Source organism: Telopea speciosissima, chromosome 3, assembly GCF_018873765.1.
Source record: "Telopea speciosissima isolate NSW1024214 ecotype Mountain lineage chromosome 3, Tspe_v1, whole genome shotgun sequence".
In the NCBI taxonomy this organism is placed as follows: Eukaryota; Viridiplantae; Streptophyta; class Magnoliopsida; order Proteales; family Proteaceae; genus Telopea; species Telopea speciosissima.
The window spans coordinates 31,974,218-31,994,114 of record NC_057918.1 but is presented as its reverse complement, the minus strand read 5'-3'; the positions used below and the strand labels follow the sequence as shown (position 1 = coordinate 31,994,114).

At 43.4% G+C, this 19,897-nt stretch overlaps 1 protein-coding gene and 1 long non-coding RNA gene across 4 annotated transcripts in view; both read right to left on the bottom strand.

The window, feature by feature from the left end:
• The window catches only part of LOC122653750 (protein SHOOT GRAVITROPISM 6), a 177,548-nt gene that overhangs the window by 130,496 nt on the left and 27,155 nt on the right, over window positions 1-19,897 (bottom strand). The window lies entirely within an intron of this gene.
• LOC122653752 lies at window positions 13,177-13,406 on the bottom strand. The gene is made up of 2 exons (XR_006331849.1): window positions 13,326-13,406; window positions 13,177-13,279 (listed from the first exon to the last, which is right to left on the bottom strand). It is a non-coding gene; the product is annotated as an uncharacterized LOC122653752 (long non-coding RNA).

Sequence of the window (19,897 nt, the reverse complement as noted above, 5' to 3'; positions counted from 1 at the left end):
GTTTAAATTGAAATCAGACTTGTAGTAGGAAAACAGGAAATAAGTTTCAAGTTTGAATTTTAAAACTGTAAGAAGATTAAAAACAGAAATCAATTGCAAAGCATGGAAGCAGAATTGAAATCCAATGGTTAGATTTTAAGTTTCAGAAAATTCCTAGTTGGAATAGAAATTCAAGAAACCAGAAAAAAAAAAAAAAAAAGGATTTTATGCTAAGAACAGAATCGGAACTAGAAATTGATATTAAGAGAGGAGAGAATTTTAGAAACTAACCTTGTTATCAATGGAGAAGAACAGAGGAGAAGAAATCAGATATGACCGTATGGGATACCAATCCTGTATGCCAAGCTCAACAGCTCCGAACTTAATAAAAACTCATTCTTCACTCAAATCATCTCCAATCAATGGGGGTGTATTACATATCTAAAATTCCTAAACTAACTTATAAAAGGACTCCTAATCACTCTCTTATACTGACTTAAAGTAAATAGATTTAAAACAAAATTCTTAAAAGCTATTAAGTATCCTAATCAAACTGAAACACGTAACTTAACTACTTATCCCGTATACTAACTTTACCCCCACTTTATGGGCTTATAAATTAAGCTCATTACATCAATAAACTCAAAATAACAAGCCCAAGGCCAATCAAACCCAACCATGGTCCAAAATAAAGTCTTCTGAGGCCCAATTGGCCCTATTGGACACCCTTAACTACATCATGGGTGCTCTTGAGATACATTGAGGCTCTCTCAGGAAAACCAAACAGAATTTTATCAGCACAGAAGATGGGACACAGTTAAAACTTCCCTTTCCTGTGAATTCTTGATCACCCCCTTCCAAAACCACTTCCAAAAGTATTAATTAACAAATAAATTAGGGAAAATGCCTTTACACGACAACCATAGTTCTAAAACTCGACGAGATCTCAGACGAAATCTCGAGACGAGATCTCTTACGAAATCTCAAATCGACATTGTTTCGAGAAACTCGACTGAAATTTAGGTGAAATTTCAGTAAAGTGCCGAAATCTCACTGAAATGGTACAAACCACCTTATAATAGGCAGCAACTCGAACCGTTCTTCGAAATTTCATAGAAAACTCGACAATTTCATGGTTTTGGACATAGAGAAGGGGAAAAAGCTTGGATCGTGATATTTTTGCCACATCATCACTCAATACTATTGGGGGTTGCCACATCACTATGAAGAGATCAATTGCTGCTTACTATGGAAGATTTGGCTAAATTCAACTATTTCGGGTAAAGTTTATTTTGGGTGAATAAAAATTTCATTACTAAAAAGCAGCCCTCAAATAGGAGGAAAGAAACAAGAAACAAGAACCAGCAGAACAGGCTCAAACAGCGGAGCCCACTGGCATAAGTGTGATAGAAGAACGGCCCCAGGATACAACAATGAGCCTGTTCCTTGGGGTGTCAATACAAGTAGAGGGAGCAGCTAAACTAATTTTAGTTTTGATTTCGAAGGAGATGGAATCCCAAATCTGGTTGGTAGATCAATATTTGGAGGTCCATTTCCGAAGACTTCGCTCCATCCAAATGTGGTTGATAGCCGCCGAGAAAGCCATTCTCCCAATCATATCACAAAGAGTAGAGGCACCAAAAGTCATATCAACCCAAATCCAGTCACGACCAAAAGGAAGGATCCTCCTGTTTCTCGGCCAGCATTTGGAAAGGATACCCTTCCATATAGAGCGGGTGAAGGGGCAGCCAAAGAAGAGATGATTTGTGTCTTCAATTCCATTCCAACAAAGGCCACAGTTGGGGGAGACCATGATGTGCCGGTGTCTGAGAAAAGCTTGCGTTGGGAGGCAGTTGGAGAAGACTCTCCAGACCGTGAAGCTGTGCCGAGGAATGTGGTGCTTGTACCAGACAAGTTTCGTCCAAGGAACAAGCGGGAGGCTAGTTCTAATAAGGTCCCAAGCTGATTTAGTGCTGAACTTTCCGGAATTGCTAGGTATCCAAGAGACACAGTCATCCCCATTGAAAGGTCTTCTGGAAACTGAAGGAAGAAGAGCCCAGATAGAAGTGAGGGTAGGGGTAGTGGAGTCAGGGGGATCCCAACCATCATCATTTAGAATATCAGCCACCAAGGCATTTCTAGGCAGTCCTGAGTCATATATCATTCTAGGGGTGACTTGGTGGAGCAGAATGCCCATAGGGTGCTAGTGATCCAACCAGAGCAGGGTGGAGTTCCCATTACCAATGTGAGAGTGTATAGATCCAAGAATCAAAGCTCTATTCTCAAGAATCTTGCGCCAGGTCCAAAAAGCATCTGAAGTTATGTGGACAGACCAGATAGAGTCAGATCGGAGAAGACCTGAATATATCCAATCCACCCAAATACTTTTGGCCTTAGACACAATCTTCCAAAGAAGTTTGATAATGCCAGCAGAATTCACATCTTTGATCCTTCTAATTCCCAATCCTCCTTCCTCTAAAGGATGACAAACCAAGTTCCAACTGATAGGCCAGAGGAATCGTGTAGCATCAGTGCCTTTCCAAAGGAAAGAAGACATGAGGGACTCCAAAGTCTAAATGGTGGACTGGGGCAGGCCATAGATACCAGACCAGTAGATGTAGGAGGCTTGGAGAACAGACCTGACAAGTACCAAGCGGCCTGCATAGGAGAGAAGCTTGCCCTTCCAAAGTTGAAGCCGCTTCCTGATAAGATCCAGCATAGGAGTGCAATGATGAGCCGATAATCTTGCCGGGATCAAAGGAAGGCCCAAATATTTCACTGGGAACTGACCAATACTGAAGCCACATGTATCCTTCAAAGTAGCCTTGATATCATCTGGGACCCCAGCTAGGAAGAGAAGGGACTTGAGGGGATTGATGTGAAGCCCTGATAAAGCTTGAAAGTGCTGCAAACAGTTCATGATGGACTCAAAAGAGGTGATGGATGCCTTGGAGAAGATCATGAGATCATCAGCAAAAGCCAGATGGGAAAGCTTGAGGGCTTTGCATTTGGGAATGGGAGAAATGAGATTCTGATCAGTACATAGCTGAATTTCCCTGGATAGGAATTCCAGAGCTAAGGTGAAGAGGTAGGGAGAAAGAGGACAGCCTTGTCGTACCCCTACAGTGGAGCCAAAATAGCCTGTTGGGCTGCCATTAATAAGAACTTAGAACTTAGGAGTGGAGATGCAGCAATGAATCCAATGAATGAAAGCTGCTGGAAACCTCATTTTGTTCAAGACTTTTGCTATAAAATCCCATCTCAAAGAGTCGAAGGCTTTGTGTATGTCAATCTTCATAAGAGCAGCCAGGGAATGGTTTTTCCTATCAAATCCTCTGACAATCTCATTACATAGGAGAATATTGTCACAAATACTTCTACCCGGGATGAAGGCAGACTGATTCTCACTGACTAATAGATCCAACACTTTCTTGAGCCTGGAAGCAAGGATCTTAGCTATGAATTTGTAGATCAGGTTGCAAAGGGCAATGGGCCTGAAATCAGTCATCACAGAGGCTCCTTCCTTCTTTGGAATGAGGCAAAGAAAAGTGTGATTCACCTCAGTGATCTGGCAGGGGTTGAAGAAAAAACTAGTGATTGCTTTGATAAGATCATCCTTGATGATACCCCAAGCTGCTAAGAAAACCCCCATGCTGAATCCATCTGGTCCGGGAGCTCGGTTCAGCTTGGTGGAGTGAATTGCAGCAATAATTTCCTCCTCATTTGGAATGGCACTAAAAGACTGAATGAGATCACTTGGGATGAACTTGTTGAGCACATTATCAGGGATATGATCAGCTTCATCCAAAGGACCCGAGAAGAGATTCTTGAAGTAGTTCACAGCCATATCTTTGATGCCATTCACAGTAGTAACTGGAGAGCCATCAAGAGCAACAAGCCGAATTATGCAGTTGTGATTGGTTCTTGATTTCAAGGATCGATGAAAATAAGCTGAATTGGAATCCCCAAGTTCAAGCCACTTGATCCTGGACTTTTGCTTCAGGAAACTTTCTTCTTGGTTGAGGAGCAGAGATAATTCAAGGGCAGCAGCTTTCTCATCAGTAGCCAATTGGGTATTGAGATTGTCCAGTTGGATTTGAAGTTGAATATTTGCAAGCTTATCCTAACAGTCCTTTACATTTTGGGAGACATTTCCAAAGGTGCTGAAATTCCAGGTTTTGAGAGCAGTTTTCACATTCCTGAGCTTCCTAGCCAAGGCTAGAAGGGGGGAGGAGAAAGCTTGGACAGGCTTGTCCCAAGCATCCTTGACTGTGGTCAGAAAGGAGGGGTGGTTAGACCACATGTCAAAGTATTTAAAAGGTTTGGGGCCAAAGGAGTTATAAGGCTGAATGGATAGAGCTATGGGGCTGTGATCAGATATACCAAGGGGGTCAAAATTGGCAGAGGAAGGAAAGGAATTCAGCCAAGATTCATTTACTAAAATCCGATCCAACTTGCAGGCTATTTTAGCAGGACCAGCCCTTTTATTGCTCCAGGAGAAAGGGGGACCCATCCATCTGAGATCATCCAAACTCAAGACATCTATGCAATCGTTGAAAGCAGCCATTGAGTCAAGGTCCAAGTGGTCACCTCCCTAATTTTCATAACCATATCTGATGACATTAAATTCACCACCAATACCCCAGGGGAGAGAGTCAGTGTGGCCAGCAAGGTTGCGAAGGTCTGACCAAAGATCATGTCTCAGCACAGGACAGTTGAAAGCATAGGTAACAGTGAAGAAAAAGGAGAATTGGTTTAAGCTGTCAGAGAAGCTTAGATGGATGAATTGGGCTGAAGAGAAGACCAGAGAAATTTTGATTTTAGAGGGATCCCAGAGTATCCAAATACGGCCATCAGGATGGCAGGAGTAGTTGGATAGAAAGGACCAGCCAGGGGCAATGGAATTTGAAATTCTAGCAGCATTTGGTTCTTTGACATGAGTCTCAAGCAAGCAGCAAAAAGTGGCATGGAGATGTCAAATATGGGAGCGAACAGCAGCGTGTTTACAAGGGGAATTCAGACCCCGAGTGTTCCACAAGATGCCAAGATTCATTGAGTAGGATTTGAGGATTGCAACTCAGTCCCAGTGAGTCGGGACAAAACACTAGCATTGCGAGAAGCAGATGAGCTGCGATGCCCACAGTTATAAGAGGAGGCAAGGGTTTTCGATTTTGCAGAGACCAAAGGAACAGGGGAGATACAGGTATTAGCGCCAAGAAGGGGCTCGGGTTGGGACGAAGGAGGAGAGAAGGAGTTAGCAATGGGTGCTGGATCAGGTAAACGGTTACCCAACCCGGAAAGGTTAGGTGAAGAGTTGGGCGAGTGAGAGGGGTGGGGCCCAGAGAGGGACGACTTTTTTCGTTTTTTCTCTTTCTCTTTCTTGTCCTTTTTGGATTTGCTTTTTTTAGTGGGGGGCATAATGGGTAATTCAGTGATGGGTGGAGGAGAAAGAGACAAAGGAGAGGTTGGGTCTATCAAAGGTGAAGAAAGAGGATTAACATTGGAAAGGGAAATATCGGGAAGCGAAGACGGGAGGGTGCGGGGTTGGCTCAGAGGGATGATCAAATTTTCAGTAGGGTGCGAAGTGGTAGTTGGCTCACGAGAGGGATGATTCATGCCCAAATTTCTTGCGAGAATAAACATTGGGGAGGCTTCCAATCGAAATGAACTTCCTGTTCGAGAGTATGATCGTCCCCATCGTTCACAGTGATAAACGTTGGCAGAGGTTCATCAGCAGAAACTTCAATGCAAATGCGAGCGTATGCCAATCGCAGCTTCCTTATAGTTCGCATATCAGAGAACAAAGGTTTCCCCAGCACCAAACCAACAGCACTAAGTCCTTCAATGCACCAGAAGTGAAGAGGGAGCCCAGGGAGCGACACCCAAAGAGGGATGGAGGAGAGGTCAACACTACGGAGCTGCAAGTGACGATGCCACTGGCGCAGAAAGATTGGCTTCCTTCCTACTTGCCATGGCCCACCCTCAAGAACATGATTTTTGTCATATCCGTCAGAGAACTTGAAAATGAAAAATCCGTTATCTAGCAGGTAGACATCAAGAGAGCCAAGGGTTTTCCATTGCCTGGAAAGGGAGGATTTGACAATGTGAAAGGAGGGTCTGGATCCTAGGAAGTGGCCCACTAAGCAGGATTCCCAGATTTTAGCTTCATCGTCTAAGATATCAGGGGAGCAAACGGCACGTTTGGAAGATCCCACAACTAAAGGAGCTAGAAAATGTAGAGGGAGACCTTCAGTCGAGGGGGAGGAGCTGTTAGGGGTAGAGAAGAGGGAGTTCCAACGGGGTGATTCAGGAGGAAGGTCAAGGCCAGAGGGAGGGTCGGGGATTGGGGGGAGAGAAGGGGAAGACATTCTGTCCGCTATCTTGTCATTCCAAGACTTGATTATGCTACTTCTTAGTTGTTTTCGGGTAAAGTTACTATTCCCAAAAACTATTTTTTGAAAAAAATATGACAAATACTTGTGGAGTGGTGGTATGGAGGCAGATTTGTATATGTCAAACACTAGAGGCCAATCTACAACCTCACGGTGTCGAAATTAAGGGTTCGACGTTTACTGCCAATCATGTCTCATAGCACTCAAACAATGTGTAGAATAGGCCATATAACATTAAGGGTTCAACGTTTACTTCCAACCACGGGTGCAAATCCAAAAAACCAAATTGAATGCTTTTTTTTACAATTTGAAGATTTAAATATGTTTATTAAGCCTAAAACAAGCTTCCCTTAAAGTTTCGGAGCCCACTAGGGCCATTTGCCCACCGAAACATCAAACTGAAACCAAACAAAAAATACAATAACTCGCCAAGATCTTGGTCGTCCTGACCTGGTTGAGACGAGTTTTTGAACCTTGACAACAACGCTTTGGAATGGCTTCCGCAATGGTCCACCATTTTGAGCCACAAGGTTAGATGATCTTGTGATTACAACCGTTGAATTAGAAACACACTAAATTTTACACTCAAATTCAATCAATGCCCTCCAATGTATGTCCATGCACACCTATACTCAGACCACTACACTCTCCCAAAGTCTAGATTTCCAAATCTTTATTCTGTCACTTGGCAAACTCTGTTTGTTTTGAAACTTCACATGTGAGCAAGGGACCAAGGGATCTAGCTGTCCACGAAATTTGGGACCCATCTAACTTGCCACATGGCAGATTTTTAGGGATGTTTATGAAAAGCTTCCTAAATGTACCGTGTAGGGAAAATGTGACCATAAAGTAATTGTAGATCAGCTATACTGCTTGAGTAATGGCTGATTGCATCTTATTGGAGAAAAACTATTGTCATATCGGTTCAAGGGTAGAATTGTCCTAAGGGTATTTTTGTCCTTGTACCCATTCCAGAATGTTCTTCTCTTCATTATAAATAAAGATGGTTGCAGTCACTCTGACTCGAGCCAGTATTCACGGAATTCAACATGGTATCAGAGCCAAAAATACCAAAAATATTGCGGGGATATGGGAATTAAGTTCTCTCTCTCTCTCTCTCTCTCTCTCTCTCTCTCTCTCTCCCTCCCCTACCTAAGGACAGCCACCACTTAAGGCTTACCCCTTCCTTACCGTTAATTTTTACCCACCCTTGGTGGTGAGTTGACTCCCACCGAGGGTTTTTTACCTTCCCTCCTTAAGTTCTGAATTTTTGGAGGATTTATTTCTGCGTTTTTTTATACCAGCCACTATGCCTGAATTTCTGAGATCTCTTCTGCTTCCTCTGGTTCTGATGGTTCGTCATAACGTGACTTCATTCCGTTTCCGGTGAATCCCATCAAGTTGAATGGCAGCAATTATCTTTTATGGTCTCGCTCTTGCTTATTTGCAATTGGTTCCCATGGTCTCTCTGGCTACATCACGGGCACTTAGGTCAGGCCTATTGAGGCTGGTTCTGCACAAGATAGATGGATGAATTTCAATTTCTTGGTTATGTCCTATCTGGTTAATTCCATGGACCAAGAAATTGTCGGGCATTATCTCCTCCTTGATTCGGCTGCAAAAATTTGGAAAACAGCCAAGGACACCTATTCTTAGGTTGGGAATGCTGCACAATGTTATGAACTCCATCACAAGATTCATTCTACCAAGCAGTTGGAGTTGCCCCTTTCTCAGTATTACAATACCATGTGTACCATGTGTACCATGTGGCAGCAGTTGGATTTTTTGGGCACCTTCACTACCACCTGTGATGTTGATGCCACGGCCTTCCGGAAATGGGAGGATGGTTTACATGTCTTTGATTTTTTGGCTGGCCTCAATATTGAGTTTGATCAGATTCGGACCACATTTTGAATCAGGACCCACTTCCAACTCTGGAGCAAGCCTATGCAATCCTTTTGGTTGAGGACAGTCGACGTACAGCCATGGTTCATCCTGTTACTCAGGAACGATCGGCCCTTATTTCTGGTTCCAAATCGCCTGTGGAAATTCTTCCCGTTCTGCTAGTACTGATCGGACATCTGGTGATCGCCCTCCCATTAAATGCAATCACTGTGGGAATGAATGGCACACCAAGGACCGATGTTGAAAGCTTCATGATCGCCCTGCAGGTACTCGTGGGCGTGGGAAGGGTGGTTCCAATCGGTCCAGTAGCACCCGTGCTCATCAAGCAACTACTGAAGAACAACCTGATCAATCTCTTTCCCAGGTTGTGGTTGAACTGCAAAATCTACAGGATATGGCGAATCGCTTGGACACATCTTCTTCGGCGTCTGTATCTCCTTCCATGGCTGCCTCGGCTCTACCTCTGCCTACCAATCTCAATACACCTTCTTCCACAAGTATTTCATTTGGTGGGAACTGCACCTCGGTCATGCACGATTCTTGGGTAATTGACTCAGGGGCAACCGACCATATGACAGGTTCTTCATCTCTTTTTTCCAAATATTTCCGTTTTATCTGGTCATAATAAGGTTCGTGTTGCTGATGGGTCTCTTTCTCCTATCTCAGGGAAGGGATCTATGCAGTGCACTTCTTCTCTTAGCCTTTTATCTGTGTTGCATGTTCCTAAGTTTACTACTAATTTGCTTTCCATTAGTAGCCTAACCAAGGATTTAAACTACAAAGTAACCTTTTTCCCAACCCATTGTTTGTTTCAGGACTTGGCAACGGACAGTACGATTGCATGTGGTAAATTGGTTGGTGGTCTGTACGTGCTTGATAGTTCCCGGGTAGCTTTGACATCTCAGCTTGCTTCTTCTGATTTTGATTCTGCACTATTTGAGTTGAATAATTGGCATCGTCGTTTGGGCCATCCACCGATCTGATTTATTTCCTAGTTTAGTGAAACGGTATAATAAACATAATTTTTCCTATGATGCTTTTACTTTGGCACAGCAAACTAGAAGCATTTTTCCTATTTCTGATAATCGAAGTTTGAGTCCTTTTGGTTTGATACATTCTGATGTGTGAGGCCCTACCCGATGTGTTTCTACCTCTGAGTTTCGATGGTTTGTCACTTTCATTGACTATTTTAGCCGGACCCCTTGGGTGTATTTGATGCATAGTAAAAGTGACGTCTTCACCTGTTTCACTCTATTTCATAAAATGGTCCAGACCCAGTTCGACGCTAAAATGAAGATTCTCCAATCAGATAATGGAAAAGAGTATATCGATGGTGCCTTTCGCTCATATTTGGACAGCCATGGAATCATACATCAGACTTCTAGTGTTGACACTCCTACTCAAAATGGAGTAGTTGAACACAAGAACCGACATCTATTGGAGGTTGCTCGTTCTCTTATGTTTACTATGGCTGTTCCTCCTCGTTTCTAGGGTGATGCTGTCCTTACAGCTATTTATCTTATCAATCGGCTTCCCTCCCAAGTCTTAGGTAGCCGCTGCCCTTTGGAAATTCTGTTTGGGAAATCCACTTTTGTTGTGCCTCCCAAGGTCTTTGGTTGTGTCGTGTTTGCCAGGAATCACCATGTACACGGCAAGTTTGATCCCAAAGGACTACGATGCATTTTTCACGGTTATTCTACTACCCAGAAGGGGTATAAATACTATCATCCTCCCACACGAAAGGTGTTTGTCACTATGAATGTGGTGTTCCGAGAGTCTAAGGCTTACTTTAATCAGCCGGTACCTCTACAGGGGGAGATTCTAAGTGGTGAAGTGGTCCCGCTGATTGCTCCTCTGGACATTGAGATACCTATTATAGAGGATGTTTCTGTTGAACTAGAAGATGGAGTTACAAGTCAGGAACAACAAGTGGGACAGACTGAGCAGCAGCAAACGGTCCAGAGGGAGAATAATGTGAAGACTTACTCTCGGAGAACTGATTTTCCTTTTCATGGCCCTCGATACAAAGAGACCACCACCACCGATCCTACACAATCGGCATCTGTTCCTGCTCCAAGTCTTGCTCCTAGTCATATTTTTGGTAAGCTTCCTCCTGACCCCAGTCTTGATTTACCCATTGCTATTCGAAAACCAAAGAGGAGTTGTACACAGTACCCTATTTCCAACTTTGTGTCATACAACTCTCTAACTCCTGCTTTCCATGCCTTCATAGCTTCTTTATCCTCTGTTTCCATCCCTAACAATTGGCAGGAAGCAATAGCCGAACAGAAATTGAAGGATGCGATGAATGAAGAAATGCTTGCCCTTCAGAATAATCAGACCTGGGATTTGGTGAATCCTCCACTAGGAAAAAAACCTGTTGGTTGTAAATGGATCTTTGTTGTGAAGCACAAGGTTGATGGCTCAGTGGAAAGATACAAAGCAAGACTAGTTGCCAAAGGGTTTACTCAAACCTAAGGAATTGACTATCAAGAGACCTTTGCCCCTGTATCAAAGATGAATACTGTGCAGGTTATCATTTCTTGTACCGTGAATCAAGGTTGTGAACTCCAACAACTTGATGTGAAGAATGCCTTCCTGCATGGAGACTTGGAAGAAGATGTTTACATGGAGATACCTCCTGGTTTTACTTCTTCAGAGACTCAGGGAAAGGTGTGTAAGTTGAAGAAGGCTCTGTATGGTCTGAAGCAGTCACCAAGGGCTTGGTTTGGCCGATTCCATAAGGCTATGATTTCTTATAGGTATAAACAAAGCAATGTTGATCATACATTGTTTGATAAAAGGATAGGACAACAAGTGACAATTTTGATTGTCTATGTTGATGACATAGTAATCACTAGCAGTGATGCACAGGAAATACAGAAGCTAAAAACTTATTTGGGCACCGAATTTGAAGTCAAGGACTAGGGTAGGTTAAGGTCTTTCTTAGGAATTGAGGTTGCCTATTCAGCTAAGGGCGTATCTCTCTCTCAAAGAAAAAATACCCTAGATTTATTGAGTGAAACAGGATGCTTGGGTGTAAACCAACAGATACCCCTCTTGAGCCCAACACACACTAGAAGAGTAAGGAAGGTGACCCAGTGGATAAGGGTAGCTATCAGAGGTTAGTTGGCCGATTGATATACCTCTCACATACTCGACCAAATATCACATTTGTTGTGAGTGTTGTAAGTCAATACATGCATGATCCTCACTCTTCTCACTTGGAGGCAGCATACAGAATACTTCGCTACCTCAAGTCATCTCCTGGAAAAGGAGTCTTGTATTCTCCACATAGCTATCTCCGGATAGAAGCATACACTGATGCAGATTGGGCTGGCAGTCCTAATGACAGGAAGTCAACATCCGGGTATTACACATTTGTTGGAGGAAACCTAACTACTTGGAGAAGCAAAAAACAAGTTGTTGTAGCTCGATCGAGTGCTGAAGCTCAATTTAGAGCTATGGCACAGGGTATTTGTGAACTTCTCTGGCTCAAGGGGCTTCTTCAAGATTTGGGTATGAATGTTGATCTTCCAATGTGGCTCTACTGTGATAGCAAATCGGAAATCAGCATTGCTCACAACCCGGTCCAACATGATTGTACCAAACATGTTGAGATTGACCGGCATTTTATCAAAGAGAAATTGGAACAAGGAATTATTTGTATTCCGTTTATCCAGTCTAGTGAACAGCTGGCTGATATCCTTACCAAAGGAATCAGTAATAAGTTATTTTATCCCATAATTAGCAAGTTGGGCATGTTTGATATGTATGCTCCAACTTGAGGGGGAGAGTTGTAATATAGGTTCAAGGGTAGAATTGTCCTAAGGGTATTTTTGTCCTTGTACCCATTCCAGAATGTTCTTCTCTTCATTATAAATAAAGATGGCTGTAGTCACTCTGACTCAAGCCATATTCATGGAATTCAACAAAAACAAAGAGCAAAAAATATTTGATCTATATGCATCATCATAAGTGTAGGAAAAGGTGGGTTTCTTTCTAATTAAAAAAAAAATGAGTAAAAGTCTAAAAGAGATGGCATTATAATCATAGTTGTCAAGGCGCCGCCTAGGCGTCCAGGCGCTTTGGTCGATTTGGGCATCTTGGTCGCCTAGGTGGTCACCTTTGACGGCTTGGCCGCCTGTTTGGTGTCGCCTTAACTTTTTACCCTCCACTGTCTTGGGTCGCCTAACCGCTGTGACAACTATGATTATAATTGACAAGGGCCAAATGTCAAAACCAGCCCAAAGGTGACAAAAAAGAAAGGAAAAAGAAGATACAAAGCAAAGACAGGAGATGGGGCGCACCCCCGCAACAGACTCAAATGTCAATACCAACCAAGAAGACTAAATACCAAGCAATAGCAAGCACACCATCAAACCGCAAATCAAGACTAAAAGCCCAAATACAACCAATCTCCAGCCACATGTATGCAATGTACACGGCCAAAAACTCTTCATACAATTCTGGAGAAGCCAACAATTAATTTTCCACTGTTCCCTCCCTCAATCTAAACAACCTTTCTCATTTGTTGAATTGCCTAGGCGCATACTAATGGTTGCAATTAACCCATGAGTCAGAATTAAATACCTGCCCGTGGTCCTTAAAACTTGCCCTTAGTTTTGGAAGAAATACAAAGAAAGAGCTGTAACCTGGAGCAAGCTCTGCTTTGTAGAGTACCAGTAGATAATGAAAAGAATGCAGGTTGAATCCCCTTCCCGTGGACCCAAGTATGGGCCACTACCAGGGGCCAGACATGGTGTTGGGCTGTCTAACGCCATTGTGCGTTTGCAAAAGCAGCATGCCTTGTAACACTAAGTGTCGCCTAGGCTTCTGAATTGGTCCATGGTCTGCTTTGGGTATTGGGCGGGTGACTTATTGTGTAACATTTTTTTTGTATAAATTGATTCTATTTCTAACATTTCTATTGGTTTATGTACAGGTTCTAATTGAGGTGCGAAGCATGGAATCAATAAGTTAAAAAAATCCAAGACCCTAACCTAAATGGAGTTTTTTTATTTTTTTTTATGAATAAAAATTCATTACCTAAATCGAATTTGATTTCCTTCTCATTGGTTCTTCTCCTACTCGGCTCCAAACACACTATACGAAAGAGAAAACTGAAGTCTGAAACCCTATGTGGCATCCTCCCTTTACCGGTGGCACACTTCCCTTTCCGGTACCACCAACTTTGATGGCACCATCTCCGACTGCAGTAGCACCCTTACTGGTTCCTGCTTCTATTTTTTTCCCCTCTTTCCAAAAATGGCTGCCACAAAAATGGACCGTTTCTTTTTGTTTATTTATCTATTTTACTCAACAGTACCCTTTACTGATTTCAGAAATTACATGAAGAAAGCAACAAATTACTTCTTTGTGTGAAACCAAGAGGAAAATTGTGCCAAGAGATGAATCAAAAGAGTAGGAAAAGTAAATAAAAAAAAAGGTACATGATCAAAATTAAAAGTTAGGCATTGATCAGACACATGGGTTCAAGTCTTTGGAAACAGCCTCTCCGCAAAGTGGGGGTAAGGCTGTGTACATTATGACCCTCCTCAGACCCCGCAGTGGTGGGAGCCTCGACATTGTTAGCTTTCCAACAAGTCCAAGATTGCTAAAATCTGATTTATATTGAAAGAGTTATGTACCGGTCAAACTTAATTCGGTGTGCGTGAATGCTGTCAAAATCGCTCTGAATGAAAATAAATTTTTGGACATCAAAACAAATAAATATTTTACCGCACTTTTGGTTTTTAGCAATGTTTTACCATATTAAGATTTATGGAATTTTTAGATTTGAGAAAAACCCCAGCATTCGAAAGTTGAAAATTGCACCTACCGTCGAAAATCTAGTTTTTGTTCTTGAATTGGAGGGTTGACTTTTTTTCCTTTTGGAATTTGATTTTTTAACTATTTTTATTGCATTCAAATAGGGGGGTATTTGCTTATTTATGAATAATATCTTAAGTAAATGAAATACAAATACAAATACATTTGCTTAAATGATATTAGGCATAAATAAGTGTCTGTCTTGTCTGTCTTGGTTCCTAGCATAGATAGGTGTCTGTATACCAAGATTTTCCAGTAAGATCTCGATATCTGGCACTCATATAAAGGACCTAGATGGGCATTTCCCTATGTCAAACCGAGATCTCGGCGAGATATTGTACTTTTGTGACTCGACCCCCATCTCGTCTCGGGATTTCCAAAAACCGAGAAACTCAGCGAGATCTCGCGAGTTCTCGAACTATGAAAAGGGGTATCAGATATTTAAGTCAATCCTGTTTCTCAATGATAGACGTCAATTTCATAATAACTGATGCTCTGTTCTTTTTTCATTTTAACTAAAAGTAGCAAGTGGAAAGAAAAGGTAGAAATGAGATGCTTTTTTCAGAACATATGTAGAAATCAGATACAGAAAATGAATTGAAACCTGGTGCATTTCTTCAGACCATTTCTGAAAAAAGCATTTTATCACCTCAAATAAAAAAAATGACCTGGGGAATGCATGAAACAGTTACCCAAACCAGTAGGTCCTTTGGTGAATCCCACATTAGCCCCAAAACGTTGGTCTCTAACTAGAAAAGTAAATGCTTGAGCTTGAGAATCTTCTGGGCCAGTGGGCCCGTCAAACCCACTGGGATAAGCACATTGAACCAGATGAAACAACAAGCAATGAAACCAAAGACAGATAAAGCCTTTGAACTATAAGACAAGTAAGCTTTAACTTTGATTCTTTCTTGTAATCAAATGTTCAATACATTAAAGTCTGAATTCTGAAAGCGTTTTCAAACTTTATTAGCTTATTTGTTGTTTTGCAATTTGCATTCTCACTGGCTACAAATTGTAGTGAGGCAAATAGAGTGATAATTAAATGAAAAGGCAGCAACCATCACATTCTTAAGTGAACTTAGATGAAAACTAAATGAATACTTTATGCTTTTCTTGAGAAGGTTTGATTAAAACACCGTGCACTAATTTGTCAAAGAATCTTATGAACCCTTTTGCGTACATAAGACATACTCACATACATAATAAATTGCCAAATATTTTTTTTGGGTGAATAAGAATTTCATTACCAAAAAGGAAGGGAAAACAAGGGCCCCGAGAGGAAGAAAGAAAAATAAAGAGCCAGGCCCTAGAAGCTAGGGACCAGCAGTAGCAACAAAAGAAACATTTGAGAGACCCCAGGAATCAACAATGAACCTGTTCCTTAGGGAATCATTACATCTAGAAGGAGGAGCTAGCGATAACTTTGCTTTAATTTCAAAGGAAATGGAATCCCAAATCTTCTAATAAGAGCGAGAGTTGGAGGTCCATTTCCTGATATTCCGCTCCATCCAAATGAGATTGAGAGTTGTACAAAAAGCTAATTTGCCGACAGAGTCGCAAATAGAATGGCCGGCGAAGGTCATGTCAATCCAGATCCATTCCCTTGAGAAAGGGAGAATCCTTCTGTGAGCAGGCCAGCACTTGGACAAGATTCCTTTCCAGATGGCAGCAGTAGTAGGGCAGTCAAAGAAGATATGATCCAAATCTTCAATACCATTCCAACAGAGACAGCAAGCCGTAGAGACTGGGATCTGTCTGGACCGAAGAAAAGACTGGGTAGGCAAGCAGTTGTTAAAGATTCTCCAGGCTGTGAAGCAGTGACGAGGGATGTGATGCTTGAACCAAAGAAGCTTGCGCCACGGGGCCAACTGTCCATGCAGCCGAATAAGATTCCAGGCAGCCTTGGAAGAGAAGGAGCAAGAACTGTTTGTCTTCCAAGTAACACTGTCGCCTCTGGAAGCAGGCCTTCTGGGAATAGAATGGAGCTCGTTCCAGATAAGGCCAAGGGAGGTAGAGGAAGAGGGCGGAGGAGCCCAGCCAGCTTGGTCAATGATATCAGCCACTAAGGAAAGCCTGTTGAGACCTGAAGCATAAATGGTTCTCAAGGTGACCAAGGGTAAGAGAATTCCCAAGGGGTGCCAGTGGTCCAACCACAAATAAGAAGAAAAGCCATCACCAATGCTGGAACGAATGACATGGAGAACCAGATGGCGGCTAGCAAGGATCTTGCGCCAAACCCAAGAGGCATCAGAAGAGGCTGAAGCAGTACAGATAGAGTCTTGGCGGAGCAGACCTGAATATAACCAGTCGTCAACCCAAATACTTTTCTGCTTGGAGGCTATCTTCCAAATGAGCTTGATGATACCTGCTGAATTCACTTCAGTTATTCTACGGATACCAAGACCTCCTCCTTTTTTAGGGAGGCAGACAGCTACCCAGCTGATAGGATGGAGGTATCTAGTAGATTCATTGCCCTTCCAAAGAAAAGAGGCCATGAGAGACTCCAGAGATTTGATGACTGATTGGGGGAGCCCAAAAATGCAAGACCAATACATATAGGACGATTCCAGGACTGATTCGATGAGAACCAGTCTGCCAGCATAAGATAGTAGCTTGCCCTTCCAAAGCTGGAGCCTCTTCCTAATAAGATCAAGCATAAGGGTGCAGTGGTGGGCTGAAAGCCTAGCCGGAATCAGAGGGAGACCCAGGTATTTGACTGGAAGATGGCCTTCTAGGAAACCAGATTTCTCCAGGAAGGCAGATTTGTCTTAACTCTGGCACCCCCGCAAAGAACAACAGAGACTTGGCCGGATTGATGCGCAACCCTGAGAGCTCATGGAAATGTTGAAGACAAAGCAAAATAGACTCAAGCGAGCTGATCGAGGCCTTGGAGAAAAACATCAAGTCATCAGCAAAGGCCAAATGAGTAAGCTTGAGGGCTTTGCACTTGGGCATCGGAGATATAAGCATCTGATCAGTGCAAATCTGGATATCTCTGGAGAGAACTTCCAAGGCCAAACTAAATAAATAAGGTGAGAGCGGACAGCCTTACCGAATTCCCGCCGAAGCGCCAAAGTAGCCAGCCGAGCTGCCATTCACCGGAACTGAGAACATAGGGGTGTTGATGCAAGAGGTGATCCAGTTGACAAAGGCCAGAGGAAACCCCATCTTCATCAAAACATGAGCTATAAAATCCCACCTGAGAGAGTCAAAAGCCTTATGAATGTCGATCTTCATAAGGATAGAGGGGGCATGGTTTTTCCTGTCAAAACCTCTCACAATGTCATGGCACAAAAGGATGTTGTCCGCAATATTTCTTCCAGGAATAAAGGCTGACTGGTTGTCGCTAACTAGTGGATCCACAACACTTTTTAATTGGCGAGCAAGGACCTTGGCTATAAACTTGTAGAGCAGGTTGCAAAGAGCTATAGGCCTGAAATCATTCATGACATTTGCCCATCCTTTTTAGGGATGAGACAAAGGAAAGTGTGATTGAAGCTCTTGATCTGACTGGGGTTGAAGAAGAAGCTCATAATGGCACCAATGAGATCAGATTTGATGATGTCCCAATAGGCAAGAAAGAAGCCCATGCTAAATCCATCAGGGCCCGGAGCCGCATTCACCTTGAGGGAGTGAACTGCTGTTATAATTTCCTCTTCAATGAGGATGGCACACAGAGAGGCATGCAGCTCGGGGGCAACAAACTTGTTGAGCAGATTGTCGGGAATGGGAGGATGGTTCACCTGTTGGTTGGTGAAAATGTCCTTAAAGTGCTGAACAGCCAAGTCTTTGATGCCATCCACAGAAGTGATAAGGGACCATCCGGGCTAGAGAGCTGAGAAATAGAATTTGCATTGACTCTAGCTTTCACAGATCGATGGAAGTAGGCAGTGTTCGAGTCACCTAGATCCAACCACTTGATTCTAGACTTTTGCTTGAGAAAACTTTCTTCCCTAGCAAGCAGGGTAGTAAGCTCAATAGAAGTTTCTTTTTCTTCTACAGCAAGAGGAGCATTGTGAAGATCAGATTGTAACCGAAGCTGTATAGAGGCCAACTTGTCTTTGCAATCAGCCACCTGGAGAGAAATGTTTCCAAAGATATTGTGATTCCAAACCTTGAGAGCAGCCTTTACATTCTTGAGCTTTTGGAGAAAGCAAGAAGGGGGTTGGAGAAGGAAAATACAGGCTTGTTCCAAGCTTCAAGGACCAGAGGCATGAAAGAAGGGTGAGAGGACCACATGTCAAAATATTTGAATGGTTTAGGGCCAAAAGAGGAGAAGGGCTGGATGGTTAGGGATAGAGGAGAGTGGTCAGAGAGGCCCGGGTTGTCAAAATAAGCATGAGAGGAGGGGAAAGAAGTCAGCCATTCTTCATTTACTAGGACCCTGTCTAGCTTACAAGCTATATGGTTGGAACCAGCTCTTTTATTGGACCAAGTATGAGGAAAACCTGCCCAACAGAGATTATTTGCCCCCAAGTCTTCAATACATTCATTGAATGAATCCACAGCATCCAAATCCACAGGACCCCCCCCCTTGCTTTTCATTGCTGTAACGAATGACATTGAAGTCCCCTCCCAAGCCCCAAGGAAGATTGGCAGTGAGGGAGGCAATGGAACGAAGATCAGCCCATAAAGGGGCACGAAGGCCAGGGCAATTGTGGGCATAGACCACAGTGAAGAAGAAGGAAAAGCAGCCTTGGCAGTCTGAGAAGGAGGAGTGCAAGAATCGAGACGAGGAGGCAGAAAGGGAGACAAATTTTGCTGGGTCCCAGATGATCCAAATTCTGCCATTGGGGTGGGAGAAATAATTGGAGATCAAGGACCAGCCAGGGGCGATGGAGGAGAGGATTTTAAGGGAATTTTGTTCTTTAATATGGGTTTCAAGAAGACAACAGAAGCAAGAGCGAGAGGTGCGAATGCGAGAATGAACGGCAACTTGTTTCGAGGGGGAATTCAACCCTCGAGTGTTCCAAATGGTGCCAAGAATCCTGGAGGGAGGGGAAGAAGGGGCAACAAGGACTCAAGCAGGCGAGTCAGAACAGAGCGAGATCGAGTTTCGCTGTGGTGACGACGATTATAGGATCTGCCAAGGGGGGAGACAGAGGTGAGAAGGAGGTGAGGTTGTCTGGTAACAGAGGGAGTCGAGGAAGAGAGGATGACGGGCGAAGAAGAAGATGATGTAGTCGGGTTAAAAGCTTGACCCGCCCCAGATCCATCAGAGGGGATCTGGGAAAAATGGGTGAAGAAAAAGGACCCACCAAAGAAACCGGGTTACCCAAGAGTGAACCGGAAAAGGGCCCAGCCAGTAAAGAGGAGAGCTTTAGAAGGTGGGGGTGGGGGGCCCACAGGGTCAACATCATCAGGCCGGGGACAAGAGGCAGGTAAAAAGGAGCTTTTGGCTGCACAAGATAGAGAGGGGAACGACGCAACGTCACGAGAGGCCAAAGGGAGATTTCCCAAAGAAGGAGACTCCGACAGGGGGCAAAGGGGATCTGCAACTCGTCCGGAGCTAGGAGAAGAAACCTCAACTGAAACCACATCTGTCATCTTTGACCTGCTTCGAGGAGCAATCTCAAAAAGAGGTTTTTCAGGACACGAGACAATCTCCTAGTCGTCGTCAGTCTCCAACAGGCTGAAGCGATTCTGAGGATCTCTTTCAGGCAGGGGCTTCGACAGTGACAGGGCTTTGGTGGGCAGGTTTGTAGTCTGCACCAGAGGTTGGTAGTTCCGGCGCCGATGCCTGGTTCTCGGCCGGCCTCGAGAAAATGATTTGCGGCGGAGAAGAC